This window comes from Tachypleus tridentatus, chromosome 9 (genome assembly GCF_004210375.1).
Source record: "Tachypleus tridentatus isolate NWPU-2018 chromosome 9, ASM421037v1, whole genome shotgun sequence".
Lineage (NCBI taxonomy): Eukaryota > Metazoa > Arthropoda > Merostomata > Xiphosura > Limulidae > Tachypleus > Tachypleus tridentatus.
The window spans coordinates 138734327-138754311 of NC_134833.1; the positions used below are offsets into that span (position 1 = coordinate 138734327).

Here is a 19985-nt window from a genome sequence, read left to right on the forward strand (position 1 = left end):
TCCACACCAATTTTAATGAAGATCCATCTACACCCTGCGAAGTATTTACATGAGCATATAACAGACACTACTATTATATTTGTATAGATGGCGCCAATGCATTAGATCCCGCGTATGACGTTTTCATGACGTCGTATCTGAACCCTGAGAATGGTAAAAAATAAAGTTATCCGTGATGGGAAGTGGAGGATAAACGGAAAAATCGTGACATCTATTGCAAACCTACATGCATACAGGATACAAATTTCGTGAAGTTGAGGGGTTTCACGTAGCGTATTAACAAGTTATTCTAGTGTCATATAAGCAAGAGTTCCATTATAGTATGATAATACACAGGTTACATTTTATTGAAGATTATAACTACTATATACATGTACATTTTGTTGAAGATTATAAATATAATATACAAGTGGTATTTTGTTGAGGATTATATATATAGAAGTTGCATTTTGTTGGTTTGAGATTCATGGAATGATACCTAGGTGACACTGTCTACTATATTTCATGTATTAGTTTTGTTTATTTAATAACTACACAGCAAAATCACAGGAATATTTCTAACGTCAAAGAGTATAGATCTATCTACATCATAAATATAACTTCTGGAAATTATAGGCTTGTCTTCAGAGCCCCATAACTTATCAGTATCCAATACACAACGACCTTGACATTTTTTAATGAGCTTTCTTTCGAGTGCTTTTACCTCCTGTGTTAAACCTTGTTTTAAACTAGATCTACCGTCCCTCAAAATTTCAACTATATTATAAATGCTCATCATTTAGTTATGGAGAGGGAGGATGGATATTGATTACTCTAGGTCTTACAGTAGTCTTCCAAGGAAGACTTAATACCACGTGTACAGACACAAAAAGAGCAAAACGTATTGTTAGATAATGTGCTGGTTGATAGCTACCTTTTACGCCTCTTTTACCTTTGCCTTTAGCTTCACAAGATTGTAACGTATTGAATTACGAAGATTTATGTATAAACAACCAATGTAAGAAGTCATTAGTCACCACTTTCTATATTTTTAACTTTGTTGTTTGCTTCTACGAGACTGTTCAGATTCGCTTATTTTCATCTAGCTCACAGTATCACGTGCATGCTTTTTTATGGTATTTATGAGTATTAGAACAAAAGTAGAACATTTAGCAAGTTATCGACATGAACAACGAGCACATAACCAAAAGCCTAATTTACGATTATGAGGTTAGAGAACGTACAGCTGACAGAGAAGATCATGGGAGAATAAGTTCAAATACATTTAACAGAAAAGATCATGGGAGAACAAGTTCAGATACATCTGATATAAAAGATCATGGGGGAATAAATCGGGATTCATCTGACAGAGAAGACCATGGTATAACAAATCCAGAGTCATCTGACTCCATCAGCTGAAAAAACATTCAATTCTCGATGTTGATTGTTCTGAGGAAGATTATTATCAATCTTCTTCCTATCTACAGTTGTCATCAACAGATCAAGAATTCCGACCGTCTCAGTAGAAATAACTTATTTTTGCCTTTGCATGATTAGCTTATAGTATACTTGTAGTAACGTATATTCAAGTACTTTTCTAATTATATATATATATATATTCTACAGATTATGAATAATATCGTCGTAAGTCGGATGTTCAAAAGGCATAGTTAATGTTTAATACAGAACAGCTATCTCAGAGAAGCTTGTATTAGTTTGGCCCTGTGTCAAACCCATTTGAAGCAGAGCCACTGATATACTTATTCAGGAACTCTGGTATCGAGTATGTTGCCAAAACTTACTATAATACATCAAAATACCACGGTGAGACTAAACTGAAAATTGACGGCAAAGCAAACAAATAACCACAAGTGAACAATCTATTCATGAAAATGGTCTCTATATTTATGGCTGATTTATCAAATTCTTTAATTCTGTTGTCACTATCCTGGCTGCTGGTGCGAAAAACGTTTTCCAAAACACTTGTATTGTACATGGACAATAATAATTATATCATACTTTCAAATCAGAAGAGTTTCACATTACACATAATCCATACATATCAGTTTCTACAAGTGTCTGTGTCGTATCCTGAAATAGGCTTTCCCCACCTCAGAGAGTGAACACAGACACAGGCCAAACCAAAAGAATCTTTTGTGAGGTAGTCATTGCAGCGTGTAATTTTAACTAAAAGAATAATAACCTTATATTTACTTTTTTCTTTTTTTTTACAGCGTACAGAACACCAAAACGAAAATTTAATTATTGAAGGATGAAATTAATAGATATTTCAACATTGGTATTTGTACAAACTGGCATAAGTTGGAGGTTCTCAGCCTTGTTACAGTGTTCTTACTGTTGTTCTTGTCCTGTGTGGACTTATTTGGAAAGGCTTCTTCTACACCAGCAGCCAGTAAGAAGTCACAACGAAAACATTAACCAAACGATTTGATATCAGACGAACACATTCTTTTGAATGAATATTTTGTTCTGTTTATTCGCTTGAGTCAAATGTCCTCCTTTGCTGTTTATTTTAGTGATAAATCACCGTGTAACGTTTCCGGAACAAACTTGTCCAAGTAGAAACAGTCCATATGTTTAAAGGTGACACTCTTGATGAGGACGTATGTGAACTACAACTCCTTTATTCAAGTGGCCAAGTCCCACCATTCAATAACTTTTAAGTGGGCTCTCTGATCTCAGAAAACCTAAACTTCTTTAGAAAAAATAAAATGAAATACCTTAACTATCACATAGAAATCATATATTGTACTCAACTCTGAGAAATGCCCTCAATGTCGAAATTATTCACTCCAGAACAGACTTGACAGACGATTTCTGAACTTCTCGATGGAGGGGGTGGAGGTAACTGTTATAAATTGCCTTCCCTAATGTCTCAAATCTTATTTCACTTTATCATTTAATATTCAATTATTGCCTACGATATATGCATATAACTTAGCATTAATGTCCTATTTGTCTTGCCGTTGTGAAGAAAGATTTGGAGAGATCTAATCTGTAACTGACTTTCTCGGATCAGAAAGACCTGATTATAACATGACTTCAACCTTGGAAACTTACTTCATCAACCTCAAATTTAACAATAAAGAAATTTAATAATACTTTGTTGGGATGACTTGCATTTTCTAATACAATAACGTGTCGCTAAGTGCGACATGTTTAGCCTACGTATTTGGTTCGTAGTGAATTTCCGACTATTAAAAGCTCAACGCTTATAGAATTGTCTTGTAACTGGAAGAAGATGTCAACATTGTTAAAGAAATGCGGAATTATCGGACACAACACTTAGAAGAAAAAGACCTTCTATACTCTCACAGCAGAGCGTTTAGGACATTAGTGAACTATAAAACTGTACCCTAAAAGAACGCCCTCATAGACCTAGAAAAAAACAAACGAATTATTAAGTTCATATATGTACTACAATGAAACTGAGAATATCTTATAATATCATTAACAATATAATTTACAAAGATTAATGATTGCTTTTTAGCCAAAGTTTTAAACTTTTAACCTCATCTCAAAACTAATGTCTGTATTCACGAGAAAAGGTGTTGGAAAAATCCCATTTGAAGATGTACCTGTCAAGTCGTCTGCTTTTAAAACACATACAGGGACGATGGGTTCAGCAAATAGCCTCATGTTATGAGAAAAACACACACACAGGCAGGAAATTTTGTCAATGTGTATGGTCATAGACTGGCAGGAAATTTTGTCAACGTGTATGGTCATAGACTGGCAGGAAATTTTGTTAACGTGTATGGTCATAGACTGGCAGGAAATTTTGTTAACGTGTATGGTCATAGACTGGCAGGAAATTTTGTTAACGTGTATGGTCATAGACTGGCAGGAAATTTTGTCAACGTGTATGGTCATAGACTGGCAGGAAATTTTGTCAACGTGTATGGTCATAGACTGGCAGGAAATTTTGTTAACGCGTATGGTCATAGACTGGCAGGAAATTTTGTTAACGTGTATGGTCATAGACTGGAAGGAAATTTTGTCAACGTCTATAACCATAGCCTGGTCTCTCTGCACTTCGCAGAAGTTGTTACAGTGTTTAGTGTTACTGCGTAATCATGACCATGAGACTAAGCAAAGCCAGTTAAGTGATTTCAGGACCAATGTATAAAAAAAAAGGAAAAAAACACTAAAGACGTGTGTTAGCTCTGAGTTTAGTAGTCTCACATGCTTTGCGTTTTCACTTTTACTACGTTTCCCTCTGGTGTTGATGATGTGTAGTGAACTTTGACGACGTTGATTCATAAACAGTTCATTCTTTACGTTGTCTGATCAATAGATACGATCATGGCCACAAACCATAGTATCACGTTGTACATGCTTTGTTAAAAGTACTTTTAAATATACAACCCATATTCTTACGCTCCCAATGACACAGCGGTACGTCTGTGGACTTACAACGCTAGAAACTGGATTTCGATACCCGTGGTGAGCAGAGCAGAGGCAATTCATTGTGCAGCTTTGTGCTTAACTGCAAAAAAATACTTTACTTACACTCTAAATTTAAAATAAATTAAAAGAGGTAGTTCGATTTATGAGTAAGGGTTTGTTGCCTGTATTATCAATCTTAGAATGTAATTTCGAAATAGGTAGAGGTTGACTTAGTAGCCATAAGTACATGTGTTGAAAGAAGATAGTTACTTCCAACGATCTTCTTTAATAAATAACTGTAGTTTACAACGGACTGTATATTATCTTATGTAATAAGATTATATCGTCATATAAGATGAAATATTTATACTTATTTAAATAACAGGTAGTATTTGATCCCAAAGTGACTCACAGATAAAGTATTTTAAAAGCACACCATTCCGAGTGGAAGAAGGCCTTGCGGTGCGTGCAAGTTCGTAAAGAAGCGGTGATGATTTGAAATGGTGGAATTTTAGTGTAATCAGATATGTAAAGCAGGCTTATAAATCAGGCTTGTTATCTCTATAAGAAATTAAAAATGCCTTATTTTCACGCAGGAAATTTTTTTGTTTATTTGTTTTGAATTTTGCGTAAAGCTACACGGGGAATATCTGCGCTAGCTGTTTAGCAATAATAGACTAGAAGGAAGGCAAGTTAGTCATCACCACCTACCGCCAACCCTTGAGCTACTCTTTCACCAACGAATAGTAGGATTGACAGTACCTTATAACCCCACACATATACACACGGCTGAAAGGGCGAGCATATTTGGTGTGACAGGGATTCAAACCCGCATATCTCAGATTACGAGTCGAGCGCCCTAACCACCTGGCCATGCTGAGGCCCACGTAGTAAATATATACTTGTACACACTTTCTTGGATATTATACTTTTGGGGTAATTATTTTATTTGAATTTCATTCTTATTTTTAAATATAACTTTACTACCGGATGTTTTACCTTTAATTTTAACATTACTATAGTTATTAGAAGAGCGAAAATGACACACTTCTCAAAAAAATTGATATCAGCTCTTAAACTACCTTAATTTACAATGGCAAAGATATTTATCAATGTATATAATTTAGATAAAATGAAAGTTATTGCTGTGTAGAATATAATAGAAAATATTACTTATACTATTTGTTCTTCCTTTAGTTACTTAGACTACAAGACAAGGTACATGATCTATATATATCAGTTGAGCTTCTAAACTGCTGACTTCCATCACTTCAATAATCCTACATCTGACTTCCACGTAAGTATAGCAGTTCATTCACTGGTTCTTATTATAATAAAAAATAAAAACTGCTGAGCTCAACGAGAGTGTAGTTATGATAAAAAAAATTCAGTCTTGAATGGTTTAATTTGTTTGTGTGGAATTAAGCACAAAGATACCCAGTGGGCTATCTATGTTCTGCCTACCACGAGTGTCGAAACTCAGTTTCTAGCGATGTGAATCCGCAGACATACCGCTGTACCACTGAGGGTTATTTAGCTTGAAAAACTATGATAAAATTCTTTAAAAATAACAGAAACATAATTGTCATTTACGTATTTCATGTCACGTACGTGATGTATAGCTTGTTGTGATCTGGGTCTTTAGCTCGTTTTAACTTACACCGATTTAGCCGATTCCTGGATGGCATGCTACTTGCTCTTCAGCTTGTTTTATACGTGTTTGCATGAATTTTCATCTCTATTATCGCGTGTCTTTCGACCTGTATTTTTGCGTGAATTTTATCTTTATTACTGACCTTGATCTCTTTTATTTCCTGGCATTTGACCTGTATTATTGAATGACGTTCAATAAGTATTGTTCTGAAAGTACGATATGTCTTAATTTACCGTAACATATATCTTAACTTTGCAAAACTGTGCATGTTTGTGTAGAGTTATAAATCAGAACCTATTAAATTCGGTCGAAGTTATGTGTTACTTTGTGTAGCAGGGTTCATTCATAGAAAATATCCAACATTTTATGTAATACCTGCATTGTGTTCTACTTTACCGTTTGTATATGGAACTACTTTACGGCTCTCACACGAAATAAAGATATGTGATTGGTCAGCTCCAGAGAGAATGTGTAATGTGGAAGCAGTTTAATACTTTTTATCAATAGCTGTTCCATTCCTGGTTTTAAAGTCAAGACTTGTTGTAGGAATTCTGTCGCAATAACTAATCGCCATTACTTTTAACCTACTGATCGCGCGTTCTGCTGTCATCAGAAATACTAATAGTCTTCAAATGTTTCTAATTAGTTTATTTTTTGTCTTCAATTAATGATGTGATGTCGTTTTTCAATTTCGCGCCTTGTCTTATCTTTTTTTTTTTATTCCATCTGCACCAAATCACTACACTTCTGTTTATTAGGTCCATGGACCTCCTGAATGAAAGTATTTGTTGTATGTTTGCTTGGCTTATCCTTAGAATATCACATTCATTAACCTCTGGTTAACACTCACCTTTTCCAAAACATTTAACTGAATTGTCAAAATAAAGTTTAGACATTTTTGTTAAAGAATTATGATTTATTATTTTGAGAACCATTTATCTACATTCACCAGTTGATTTGTGGGTAATATTAAACTACCAAACCCGACCCCGTTCTAGTAGTTTAATCTTGGAGACATTCTTTATGTCCAAAACCTAGTAGTTTGTGGGCGATGTTCATATTTTCTAGTAAACGCGTCAAAATTTTATGAGATCAGTTTTTGATATTACACCATTTTTTTTATTAAATATGAAACAACATAAAATAAAAATAATAATTTATAGTTTAGTGGGTCGGAAGGAAATATTAAGCTACAATTCAAAAAAATTATACATGATTTCGAAAGATAGGCCTCTGTTTGTTGCATTTCTCGTAATGGAACTCGGAGTGATGTCTCTGCTAGCTGTTCCTAATAGAGATAAGGCAGCGATTAAACAGCATCCATCACCAACTCTGGGGCTGTTCTTTGAGAACGATTAGAATTGATCATGACATCATAATACTTCCACAGCTGAAAGGACGAGCACATCAGAAAGGGTAGAAGGTTGAATGGGATATGAACCTGCCACTCTCAGTCAAATGTCGTAACTATTAAGCTTTAGAGATACATTTCTATGCTCTTTTAAAAGCATTTTTGCCAATATATAATAAATTGTTCGTAATATTTGAACAGTTGCTGCAGTGTTTAAAAACCGTGAAATCTTACAAGAAAATAATTTGAATTGAATGACGTAATAAAATTCAAAATTTGATATTAAAAAAAATTCAAATAATATCCTTTCAAATGTTCTTACACTTCGTGGCTGTTTCTATAGCTTAGATTTTTCTGAGAGAAAAATGTATTATGTTTTATTATAGCTACATAAAACGATATGTTGATATTTGAAGAAACTGAAAAAATTAAACTAAACATTATTAAGACTTTTGTGTTTACAGCTTAACACACATCCTGAAATAAATCAATACTTATAAAGATCAAGTTATCATTTAAAAAAAAAAAAATCTTTATTTATAAGATTAAATCATCAATTACAAGACAAAAGTTTTTATTTATAAGTCGATCAAAGCGTAAAACATAGAAAGATAAAAAATCAATATTTATAAGACGATTGTGATATTTTATCTTTTAGCTTTGTAAAAAGGTTTTATGTTACAATGCCAAGCAGCGTTTGTTTACAACGAACCATTACCAACAGGACTTAAAACTAATCCTAAAATCTGGCGTCAATGAAACCACGATGACAGTTTTGTTGGCTTAGGCATACCAACCAACCACACCCAGCATTTACTCTGTAAATTTGACCTAAGTTTGAAATCTGCTCAAGCACTTAAGCCTATAGAGAGAGAGAGACAAAAATAGAAAAAACAAAGTAGAGCTCCATACTATTCTACCATTGTGTTAATTACTATTAAGTAACACTTTCCTATTAACATATTAGCATATTATATTTTAGACTATTGTGAAGAAAATAGGGCTCTCGACTAGTAATCTAAGGGTCGCAGATTCGAAAACCCGTCACATCAAGCAACATGCTCGCCCTTTCAGTCGTGGGGGCATTATAATGTGACAGTCAATCCCAATGTTAAAAAAAGGAGGCTTAAGTTCTTTTTATATTTCGTTATTAAAACCATACACACTTTCAGCTTAAATCACAGACTCGGCAGTTAATGTAAGTCTAGTGTAATTACATTTATTGCACCTTTAATATTTTTAGGGCTAACTTAAGAAATGTGAAGCTGAAAAAAGTACTTTTCAAAATGTATTGTTCGGACATGTATATACAAAACCAATAAAAAATTAGAGAATAACTATAAATGTTATATTGTTTATATTATTGTCTAACATGAATTGCATGCTAGTTTCAAATTAACTTACTTTAAAAGCGCTTTTGGAGTAGAAGTCTGGTGGAATGAGCCACGTAAGTATTAATGGGGCGTCCCCCGGTGGGTCGTCAATAAGATTACAGACTTACGAACCTAAAATCCGAAGTTCGATTCCCCGTAGAAGATAAAGTGAATTATGTAGCTTTACGTCAAAGCAAATCAAATGTAAATAAACTATAGTTTAATTTTTGTGATTTTTTTCAATACAAATCTATAGGGATTTCAGTCGACGTAAATAAAACTGCAAAGACTGGTGGAATATAAATCATGATCCAGAAACCAGATGTTCTGATCCCTAAGTTATTACTTTTTCTTCAGTATCCCCTTCGCTTACGTCACAGTTACACCCCCTTCTAGTTCTATATTTTATTTCTACCTCCCAAAAAAATCAAATAATTTATTACCAATAGAAATGTGTGTGTGTAAGTACGTTTGTATAACAGTACAAGATAAAGATTTGTAACAAGTGGTGTATATATATATTAATTAATTAATTAAACTGGTTACACCACGCGTTAAAAACCTATTGGTTGATTTGAATGCTGGCGTGGCAGCGAATCGTTTTTAGCCATTATTAAACGTATTGATCCTTGTCGCTCGTTCTACGCGTTAGAAAACTCCGTGATACGCTTAAGTACTTTCTGTTATCTTTGTTTTGTTTTTTCTTGTACTTGTTGCATTCTACAATTTCATACACATATGGCCTTTTGGCTTACGTTTACACGAACTGACAAACGCCTGAACTTATTAAATTTGTGTAAAAATTAAACATGTCATGATAAAGGTATGATCCAGTCTTGTGACCTAAATTGTTCAAACTGAAACTGTTCAGAAGACATACAGCTTAGTTGTTTGTTGTTTTTTTTTTCATTGAGTTATTCGGTTATAACTACTACAACTTTTTTTTTTTTTACTCAACTGTTAAAGCATAACTAATCTCGTATCTTGTTAAGCTCGTATCTTAACTGATACCAGAGTGGGTATGTAATTTAAAAGGGTGGTGTTTACTAGACACTCGAAATGTTATTGCACATTTACGTTAAGGTAAGAGTAATGTAAATAAAAAGTTAGGATATAAAAGTTAAAAATTTACATTTTCTTTATTTTGAGAATCGTTCACAAACCCTTGTATATTCTTACATGACTACTCCGATAAAGAATAAAAAAAGAGAGAAGGAGAAATATACTGCTTCTGTGTACATAATCATTAATATTTACCATTGTAAAATTAACTGATTAATGTACCAGAGACACCTCACCAAAAAGTTAAGGAACGTCATTTTCGTATTACTAGTAGGCGTGAGGTGACAGACTGCACCTATGTGTTACGCACCAGTGACATCTGGCAAGAGGAGTAAAATAATTATTTAAGCCCAAGAAGAACAACTGGTGGTAAAGAAAAGCAAAACGTGTTAGCAGTGGCATCTGGTGCTAGGTTTATAAACTTTGTAAATGTTATATAGGATATCTTTTCACAACCAAACATGAAAGAGAATGTGTTGTCAGAAATGGAAGTTGATTCACATAAAGCTTCTTTTACTGAGACCGAACAGTTTTTTTTTCTTGAGAATAGCCAATCAGATCTAAGATCTGTTTTCATAGTTAGTTTCAGTTGTGTAATATCATACATGTGTTAGGTTGAGACATTCGAGGACGTGTATGCTGCGGTATTTTTTATTACTAGGAAATGCACAACACCCTTCTGTCAACACCCTACCTTTTACTGTTTAGTATTTTTCAAAGTATTGGTATTTTTTATATATTTAATAATTTCGAAGGCTAGATGAAAGTGAGGATATTTCTAAAAGTAAACGTGATTTGTATTTTTGGCTTACTCTCTAGCGTACATACAAACGGACACATGCACATAGGGCCTTTATATATATATATATATACTTACATTTATTCATGATAACTAAACATATAACTCTAACATAACAAAATCGTATCTTGGCAATAGTTTTACGTTTATCAAACGAATTCAGTATTTCGTAATAAACATCAAGAATGCTTTCAGCCACCGCGATATGACCTCTTGAACGGATAAGTTTAGCTACATCTAACGTCCCAGACTTCAGTGAGGCTCTTCTGTAGGACGCAGACCTACCTGAACGTTTTGAAGACTTTTTTTAAACCTCCGAAACATTAGTTTGCATATAACGAAATATATAAAAGAAAAAAATGAGGGGGGGCAAAACATCTGTGACTTAAGGTGTAGTCAACTTAAGTAATGAAATAGATCATTAAAAACTGAAATGTGTAAATAACAAAAATTATATTTGAAGATTGATATTATCGTTTGTTTGGTTGGCGGAAACAGAAAAACACAAGTGAACTGTATTCACAGCTGATACATAGAGAAAACAATCTCTTTTTATTCTTTCTTTCGTTTACACGATTTCCTTCTTTTTTTTATTAACATTTTATGAATACGTGAGTGTATATGTGCACGTGCATGTTATAATTTTGACAGAATTTTTTTCTTAAAGCTCCTGTTTTGGCTCTAATTCTTCTTTAGTCGCTGTTTCTTTGTAGTTTTTTTTTTTATTCCGCTAACGAAAAGAAGACCGCAAACCTTCTCACTGATCTGCTGTGTATTATCAAATTGAAAGCTATCAAGTATTTCAATAGAACACTGAATCTATTGTATTAAGGCTATGATGTGGGTTTCCTTAAAAGCTTTCTAAAGCTGTGAAACTTTATAATTTTTTTTCCCACGATCAGTTCTTACACTGTAGCTGGAATGTATTTAATCAGTGAAGTTGAAGATGTTTGAAACAAGTTGTTATTGTATTATAAAGACGACTAACATGGGTATTAATAAGTTTTATTTTAAACACAAAATAAGTAACAACGTTTTATCAGGTTAAGAATGAAGTCTTAAAAAGTCCATATTAAATTAATGATGTAGTCCATACGCTGTTACTTATTTTGTGTTTTAACTAATTTTTTTAAAATCCATCTCAGCTGTTTCTACTGTATATTTACTTCAACTGGATTTATAGTCATCACTAATGAGTTATTCTATATATTTCCTGTACTTAGAAACTTTGTAAAAATATAAAGTTGGTATAACTGAAAGTTTAATTCAACAGTTGTAAAACTCAGCTTAAAAAGAGAGATAGAATTAACTTTAAAACTATTCTAATGTAGTTTTATTTAACAAAAATGTAACCTATATTTAAGAAACTATAGAAAAGAATTGATGGGTCTAATTTTTTTTTAATTTTCTAAGGTTAGAAAAAACGAAAAATTTATTATTGTAAGTTTTAAAGATGAGCTGTTAAACCTTTTCCTGTTAATCACAAAGACAAGGACACATAGCAAGGTTTCACTGTTCTGCTGAGACCTTTATTACTGACAGTTTATAATCTATGAACGTCGTAATCCAAATTGACAGATGAACTGGCAGTTTGTCCTAGAGACGCAATTGCATTTTTGATATACTGGCTTACGTAAATTCCTTGGGTTTATAAGGTGCTGTTGAATCAAAGCGTCACTCAACGTGTTTCCAAGCTTTACAATAGAGGTTCATTTATGACGCCAGGTGCGTGGGGGGTTGGGGTAACGAATAGGTTGTGGGCAACGCATTAATTTTGTGTTAAGTTCCATGGATTGCTCAAGAAAATCGGTAATTCTTTTGAGGCTTGACAGTTTAGGAGTCTATATAAAACCGTAGTAGCTTGTTTCTGTAGTTTTGACTGACTTAACGTTGGCTGATGCTTGAACCCAAACTCTGATTAATAATCGTCTGTTGGAACGATAGGTTTCTTCTTTCTGTACATAGGTAAGAAATTGTTTTAATAAGGACAAGTGGAAAACAAACAAACCTCTCACCATCGTTCAACCAGTATTGTAAAAACACGTCCATATTTATATCACACTGTCGTTCATTGTTGTCCGAAACTTGTCCTGATCTATCAGTTATATTATCCTAATCTGACCAAACAGACGCAGTCGTGTATATTATCCCCAGTACTTCAGTAATTGTATACCAATACCTTTGTCACCGTAGCTTCTGATACTTGGCACATTCAGCGGCAAAGTTCTAACGTGTAACAGCAGTTTTGTAGTTGTAGAAAACTATGAAGTATTAAAATAAGCATTATGCTAAAATTACTCTATATGAACCAAACACAAAACTGGTTATTCTTAACTGACAAGAAACCAAAACTGAAACATACAGTTACTGTTGAATTCCTCTTGTACCTATAAACATATATGTTTCAGTAAGTTTTCACTAGTGCAATACAGCCAAGTGTAATATTCAAGTAAGTCTTCAGTAGTGCAATACAGCCAAGTGTAATACTCAAGTAAGTCTTCAGTAGTGCAATACAGTCAAGTGTAATACTCAAGTAAGTCTTCAGTAGTGCAATACAGCCAAGTGTAATACTCAAGTAAGTCTTCAGTAGTGCAATACAGTCAAGTGTAATACTCAAGTAAGTCTTCAGTAGTGCAATACAGCCAAGTGTAATACTCAAGTAAGTCTTCAGTAGTGCAATACAGCCAAGTGTAATACTCAAGTAAGTCTTCAGTAGTGCAAAACAGCCAAGGGTAATGTTCAAGTAAGTCTTCAGTTGTGCAATACAGCCAAGTGTAATACTCAAGTAAGTTTTCAGTAGTGCAATACAGCCAAGTGTAATACTCAAGTAAGTCTTCAGTAGTGCAATACAGCCAAGTGCAATACTCAAGTAAGTCTTCAGTAGTGCAAAACAGCCAAGGGTAATATTCAAGTAAGTCTTCAGTTGTGCAATACAGCCAAGTGTAATACTCAAATAGGTCTTCAGTAGTGCAATACAGCCAAGGGTAATATTGGGCTACTCTTTTACAAACGAATAGTGGAATTGACTGTCATATTAGAACTCCTTTACGGATGAAAGGGCGAGCATGTTTGGTGTGACGGGGATACGAGTCCAGTGCCATGCTGGGCTAATACACATAGAGTAGTATGATAACTTTTAGGGCAATTTTATTTTGTAGTGTCCTTGCTGCAATATTTGTTTCAAAAGGGAGGCTTGCGTATGCACTGTGTCAACATTAACGTAACAAATGCAAATTTATGTTCACAATGTTCATATTACGTACTAGTTTATATGATGTTTATGTGTTGGAAAGATATTCGCTGGAGAACATTAGTTTCGAGTATATTTTCATAGCATAGCTGGTAGAATGTGATCTTCAAAACTGAGAAAAGAAGTACTTGCTAATGCAGCTATTTTCAATTTAAAAACAGATTTTTGTCTTGCTTATAGTGCTCCAAGATGGTCCATTTATCATTACTTCTTCTTGCGATCCTCCTGGAAATCTGTAGCGCTAATGATGTCCTTTATATTCCGTCTCCTCCAACCATCGTCATTCAACCATCACAATCAGAACAGTTTTATCACGTAGCACTCACAAAGGCGAGTCCATCATTCCAGTAATCCTGAAATGTGAAGCTGAAGGGGATCCACAGCCTCTGTAAGTGTAATTTGTTGTATCTCGATTGTTATGTTCATTATTAATAAAGTCATTTCATCGGTCACTTCTTGCTTGTAATACTAGCAATGACTTTTCTGCCGTTTAAATGTCCTGTATTATATAAGTCTTTTATTCCTGATCACCTATAGTTTTGGCCAAAATGTTTACATACTGTTCTATACTGATGTTATTGTCTGCATGTATAGAGTTTTTATTACCTAAATGCCCTAATAGTAACAGAGAAGGTAGTGTATGATCGGACAAATGTGAACCAGCAGCTATTTTGATGTGAATAAGTTGTTTTGAGCATTTGTTCATCAGAATATAAACCCGTTTTGGTATAATCTTTTTATAAACATATCAACACTTTGTTCAGACAATTTCTCTGTACTTAGTGCAGAGTTAAGCCTCGTTAGTGCCAGAATAAGTTATAGGGCGTCAAATTGCCCAACTTTCCAGAAATGGTAAGAAGCAAACGGACATTACCAGAACAGTAGGGTATCCCGATTTACTGTATCCAGAATCATGAAACGTCATCGTACTACAAGAATCATTATTCCAGGAAAGTCGACTGATAGATATCGAAAACCTACTCCTGAGATGGCCTTGTTTTGATCAGGTTAACTTGTTAAAGTCAAAAAAAGTCTTGCAACACTTTACAACAGGAATTACATGAACACATTCATTCCAGAGTATTTAGAAAAAACAATGAACAAGAGATTGACCAAAAAAATTGTTACTTTGCAAGAAGAGCATTCTCCTGACCAATATTAAACAGAATCCAACGTCGCCACTGTGTTACTTGGAAAAGACAGCATAACAAGTATAAAAAGTTACAGTTAGGACATTGGCGACATGTCATCTTTTCAACCAAATCCTGTTTCCGACTTGTTAAAGCTGATGGCAGGATTCGTGTTCGTTGTTTCCCTGAATAACAGATGAGGGAAGAATGTCTTTCTCACAGGTAATGCAAAGAAGGTGTTGTAGTTTACATTTGGGTACCTATTCATAACAGTGGAAAATCTGCGCTTCATATCCAGCAGAGTAACGTCAGTGGCGCCGCCTCCTATAGGCATTACACGAAGCAGATATTTCTGCCATATACTTGCATAATGTTTGGCAATAAATCTGTGTTCTTGGATTACAACACCACTGCCCACAGTGTGTGTATTGTACCGAATTATTTTAACCAAGAGGAACGTACAAAGTTACCATGACCAGCAAAGTCTCCGGTTCTTGATGGCGAGAAAGTATCCAAATTATAATCCCACTGAGCAATAAAATTGCTAACTACGACCCTAAGTCAGCTATTGTAACTGAGTTTCAGTACCTTCTATTGACAAGTTTGGATGAAATCACAATGGATGGCATCAATAACCTCATCAACAGCATGCCATGTTACCTTGCGGAGGTTACCAGAATACAAGTAGGACTAACCAAGTATTGAATGTTTAATACGGACTAAATTAAGGTTACAGATGCTATTTATATTAATTTTATCTTATATTTTATCATTATATACACTGCTGGCCAAAATCTTCAGGCCAATGAACATAAAGAAAAATATGTATTTTGCGTTGTTAGACTCAACCACTTATTTGAGTAGACCTTAGAAAAATGAAAATAAGAAAAGAGAAAATAAAAAACTTTTTTAGCATTTAATAGGGAAAATGTGGACACTATGAAGGTAGCCTAAATACTAGCTGGTCAAAAGTGAAGACCATGCTGAAACGAAGCGTTAATTGGTAAAGAAGTACCGAAATTAGTTATTTGTGTTCAAGCATTAGCGTTGTCAACATCTCCCACTGACACCTCCTGTGTTACATTGGATAAAAACATGGCAAAGACTAAAAAGTTGACAGAGTTTGAACGTGGCAGAATTGTCGAGCTGCAAAAGCAAGGTCTCTCTCAATGCGCCATCGCTGGTGAGTTTGGGCATAGTAAGATTGCTGTTGCAAATTTCTTAAAAGACCCTGAGAGATACAGAACGAGAATTTCAAGTGATCGGCCCAAAAAAATTTCGCCGGCGTTGAGCAGGAGGGTTCGACGGGTTGTCCGGTAAGACACCAGCTGATCGTCAAACCAAATTAAGGCCCTTTCAGACGCAGAATGCAGCTCAAGAACAATCAAACGGCATCTACTAGAGAAAGGCTTTAAAAACGGTGAATGTCTTCAAAGGCCACGTCTCCTTCACACCATAAAACAGCTCGGTTAAACTTTGCTGAAAAGCACCAAACGTGGAACGTAGAAAAGTGGACGAAGAGTTTGTTTTCTGATGAGAAAAAAATGTAACATGAATGGTCCAGTTGACTTCCAACGTTACTGGCATGATAAGGATATCCCATTGGAGACATTTTCTACACGACACAGCAGAGAAGGTTCCATCATGATCTGGGATGCTTTCTCCTTCCATGGAACAATGGAGCTTCAGGTTATACTGGGGCGTCAAACAGCAGCTGGCTACATTGGCATGTTGGAGAGAGCATCCTTGTGTGGAAATGACTGGATCTTTCACCAGGACAACGCTGCAATCCACAATGCCCGCAGGACAAAGGACTTTTTCATGGCGAATAGCGTGATTCTTTTGGACCATCCAGCGTGTTCGCCCGAACTGAACCCTATTGAAAATGTTTGGGGGTGGATGGCAAGGGAAGTCTATAGAAATAGACGTCAATTCCAAACAGTGCATGATCTTCGTGAAGCTATCTTCACCACTTGGAATAACATTCCAGCCAGCCTTCTGCAAACGCTTATATCGACCATGTCAAAGCGAATGTTTGAAGTTATTCGCATTGATGGCCGTGCAACTCACTACTGAGACCTCTTGTTGGGCATTTCCTATCTTGTTTAGGACTTCTTTTTGGTATGGTCTTAAACTTTTGACCAACTAGTATTTAGGCTAATTCCATAGTGTTCACATTTTTCTATTAAATGCTAAAAACGTTTTCTACTTTTATTTTCCTTTTTCTTATTTCTATTTTTCTTATTTGAGTAGAGCTTCGAAAATAAGTGGTTGAGTCTAACAACGCAAAATGCATATTTTTTTCTTTATGTTCAGTGGCCTTAAGGTTTTGGCCAGCAGTGTTTGTTTTGTTGTGATAGATGAATTACACATCTTTATACAGATGTCTAATAAAACTGTGTTTTCTCAGTTTAATAGAACTAAGTATTCTATGTTAATAACAATGATCTCATTTGTTATAAAATATGCAAACACTTTGGCCAAAACTTTACATTTGTGGCTCCGTTTCTCTTCCACGATGCAGAACTTAGACAGGTACTTTTCGTGAACTAACTTTAGTTTTGATATTTAACTCGCGTTTTTTTTTATTCATGCTCTAGTATAAACGTAGCTAAGAGATGCAAGTGCGATTTAAGTAGTTTAATAAGTTATAACTTTGAAGCAAGGTTAATTGCGTTCGCTAAGCTTGAATTACTATGTGTCTGTTGTGGTAATAAAAGGTGTTTTAGTAGTGCAGCAGTAGACGGGGGGGATAATCCTGATATTTCCTCCGTTTAGACAAAATAAAATAGAAGAAAGAAAGAACAAAGTAAGTTATTCTCGAAAACAAACTTTACTTATGTTGCATACATATATATTACGTGTTCAGTTTATATTGTGTGTTAATATTTTAAAAACTTGTTTACAAATCCAGAAAGAGAAAATATTTTATTTACTTTTGAAACAAAGTGCTTTGAACAACAACTTGTGTGTGTGTGAGGCGAGTGGGGTCTAGGTATTTTGCTTATGGCCTTGTTCTGTAGGATGGGTATAATAGGTTTGATTTGTAGGCCGAATCCTGTTACTTCTGGCCAAATATCTTGGGTAAGTACACAAGGAGTCCACTGTTTTGGGGGAATGAAACTAAGGATGTCAATTATAAAACCTATCCAGTGTTGACACCATCACTGTCGGTTTGTGCTACATCTGTGACAATGTTATTGGATATTTCAGTGCTTGACGTCTCCCTTGGCATCATCCTTCCGCTATCTCAATGGTATCCTTCCGCTAAGGAAAGGTTGTTGATTGTGATAACAGACCCGAATCTTAACCAAACTACATAACCAATGGTGAGATTAGAGAAATGTGATGCTCAGTCACAATGAAAGTGGTTTTCAAGATTTTCTAATAAACTTGTTAATTAAAAGATATTTGAAATTCTTTATAAAAAATATTTAGCGTTTGTGTCTTTCCAAGCTTACTCTTATTTTAGGCAAAGTTTACTAATCACCTCAACACTTCAAATGCTTTTTTTCTAAAAAAAAACAAAAAAAAACCACCACTAGGTACTATTGGACAAAAAATGGAAAACGCTTTGACCTTGACCTCGTAGGAGAAAGAGTGACCCAGCTTAAAGGAGTAGGCACACTGAACTTCTCCCATCCTCAAGCTTCAGATGAAGGAAGGTACCAATGTTTTGCAAAGAATCCATATGGTGTATCGTTATCTAACAGTGTTTTCCTTAGGAAATCAGGTAAGACACGAACAAAAAAATGTAATCTTGATTAAAATGAAACTTACGGTCGCAAAAATGCTTAAAAACATACATTTCCAGCTTAAACATGTACTAAATTCATATACTCCGAGGGTCGCTGGTTCGAATGTCCATCACACCAAACATGCTCGCTCTTTCAGCTGTGGGGGCGTTATAATGTGGCAGTCACTTCAGTTATTCGTTTGTAAGAGAGTAGCCTAAGAGTTGGCGGTGGGTGGTGATGACTAGCTGCCTTCTCTTTAGTCTTATATTGCTAAATTAGGGACGACTAGTGCAGACAACCCTCGTGTAGCTTTGCATGAATTTCAAAAATAAACTAATTAAATTCACAATTTTGTGATGAAAACATAATCCCTGTTAAATTTACTTTTATGTATATCATGTTAAGTTTTTGTGATAATTTATTATTTTTGTGAGAGCTTGCGCATGTTAATCAAATATATTTATTTTGCCACCATTATCATCTTATCACTGCTATTTCCCTGGTAAGTTGTTTTTCATTTATTTATTGTTGTTGTTCGTAATTTTTATTTATTTTGACCATTATAATTGTTTCCTTCTATGAGGTTAGTTATCCTAGGCTTAATTATATTACAACTATTATTTTTTCACTCTTAGTTATTATCAAATTCAAATATGTATAAAATTAAAGGTGGTTTCACGTCAAGATTATGTACCTAGTAGAAATATTAATTATAAAAGGAATTTGACACTACTGTCCATACAAACGTATATTGTTAAGGAGCCATGGTACTCAATATATATATATATATGTTTTATGCTTGGATTAAAACAAACCGTGGTCTATAAATTCTACTGTGAAGCTGGGAAGTGCAGTATCTGTAATGTAACCAGGAGTTTATTTCAAACGCCACGTCTAGAGGTCGCGACTTTTTGGAAAGAAAACGTTTAGAAATGAGGAAGAAGATATATATGAAGGCTCTTAGAATTCGCATTATCCGCTATGACTGTCATGTTTTAACATTGGATCTAAATATATTTTCAACTGTACAATAGCCGTCGTTTTTCATTAAGGGGCTTGGTTGTGCGGGCAATATAGAGGGATAAACTCACTACGAAGATGATGTAGCGACGTGAACTTGCACGTGATAGTACTTCAAGATTTCCACACAGCCTTATAATTCAAGGACAATCAGTTGTCGAGTGTATACGTATATTTAGTAATACGACGGGACTTCTGGCTTCGGAAAGGATTATAGAAA

At 34.6% G+C, this 19985-nt stretch overlaps 1 protein-coding gene across 1 annotated transcript in view; it reads left to right on the forward strand.

Moving 5' to 3' along the window:
• The window catches only part of LOC143227495 (neuroglian-like), a 63280-nt gene that overhangs the window by 27799 nt on the left and 15496 nt on the right, over positions 1 to 19985 (forward strand). Inside the window, exons 2-4 of the mRNA XM_076458936.1 lie at positions 5587 to 5686; positions 14059 to 14266; positions 18554 to 18741. The gene's annotated coding sequence lies outside the window, so the exon portion shown is untranslated. The remainder of the gene's footprint in view (positions 1 to 5586; positions 5687 to 14058; positions 14267 to 18553; positions 18742 to 19985) is intronic.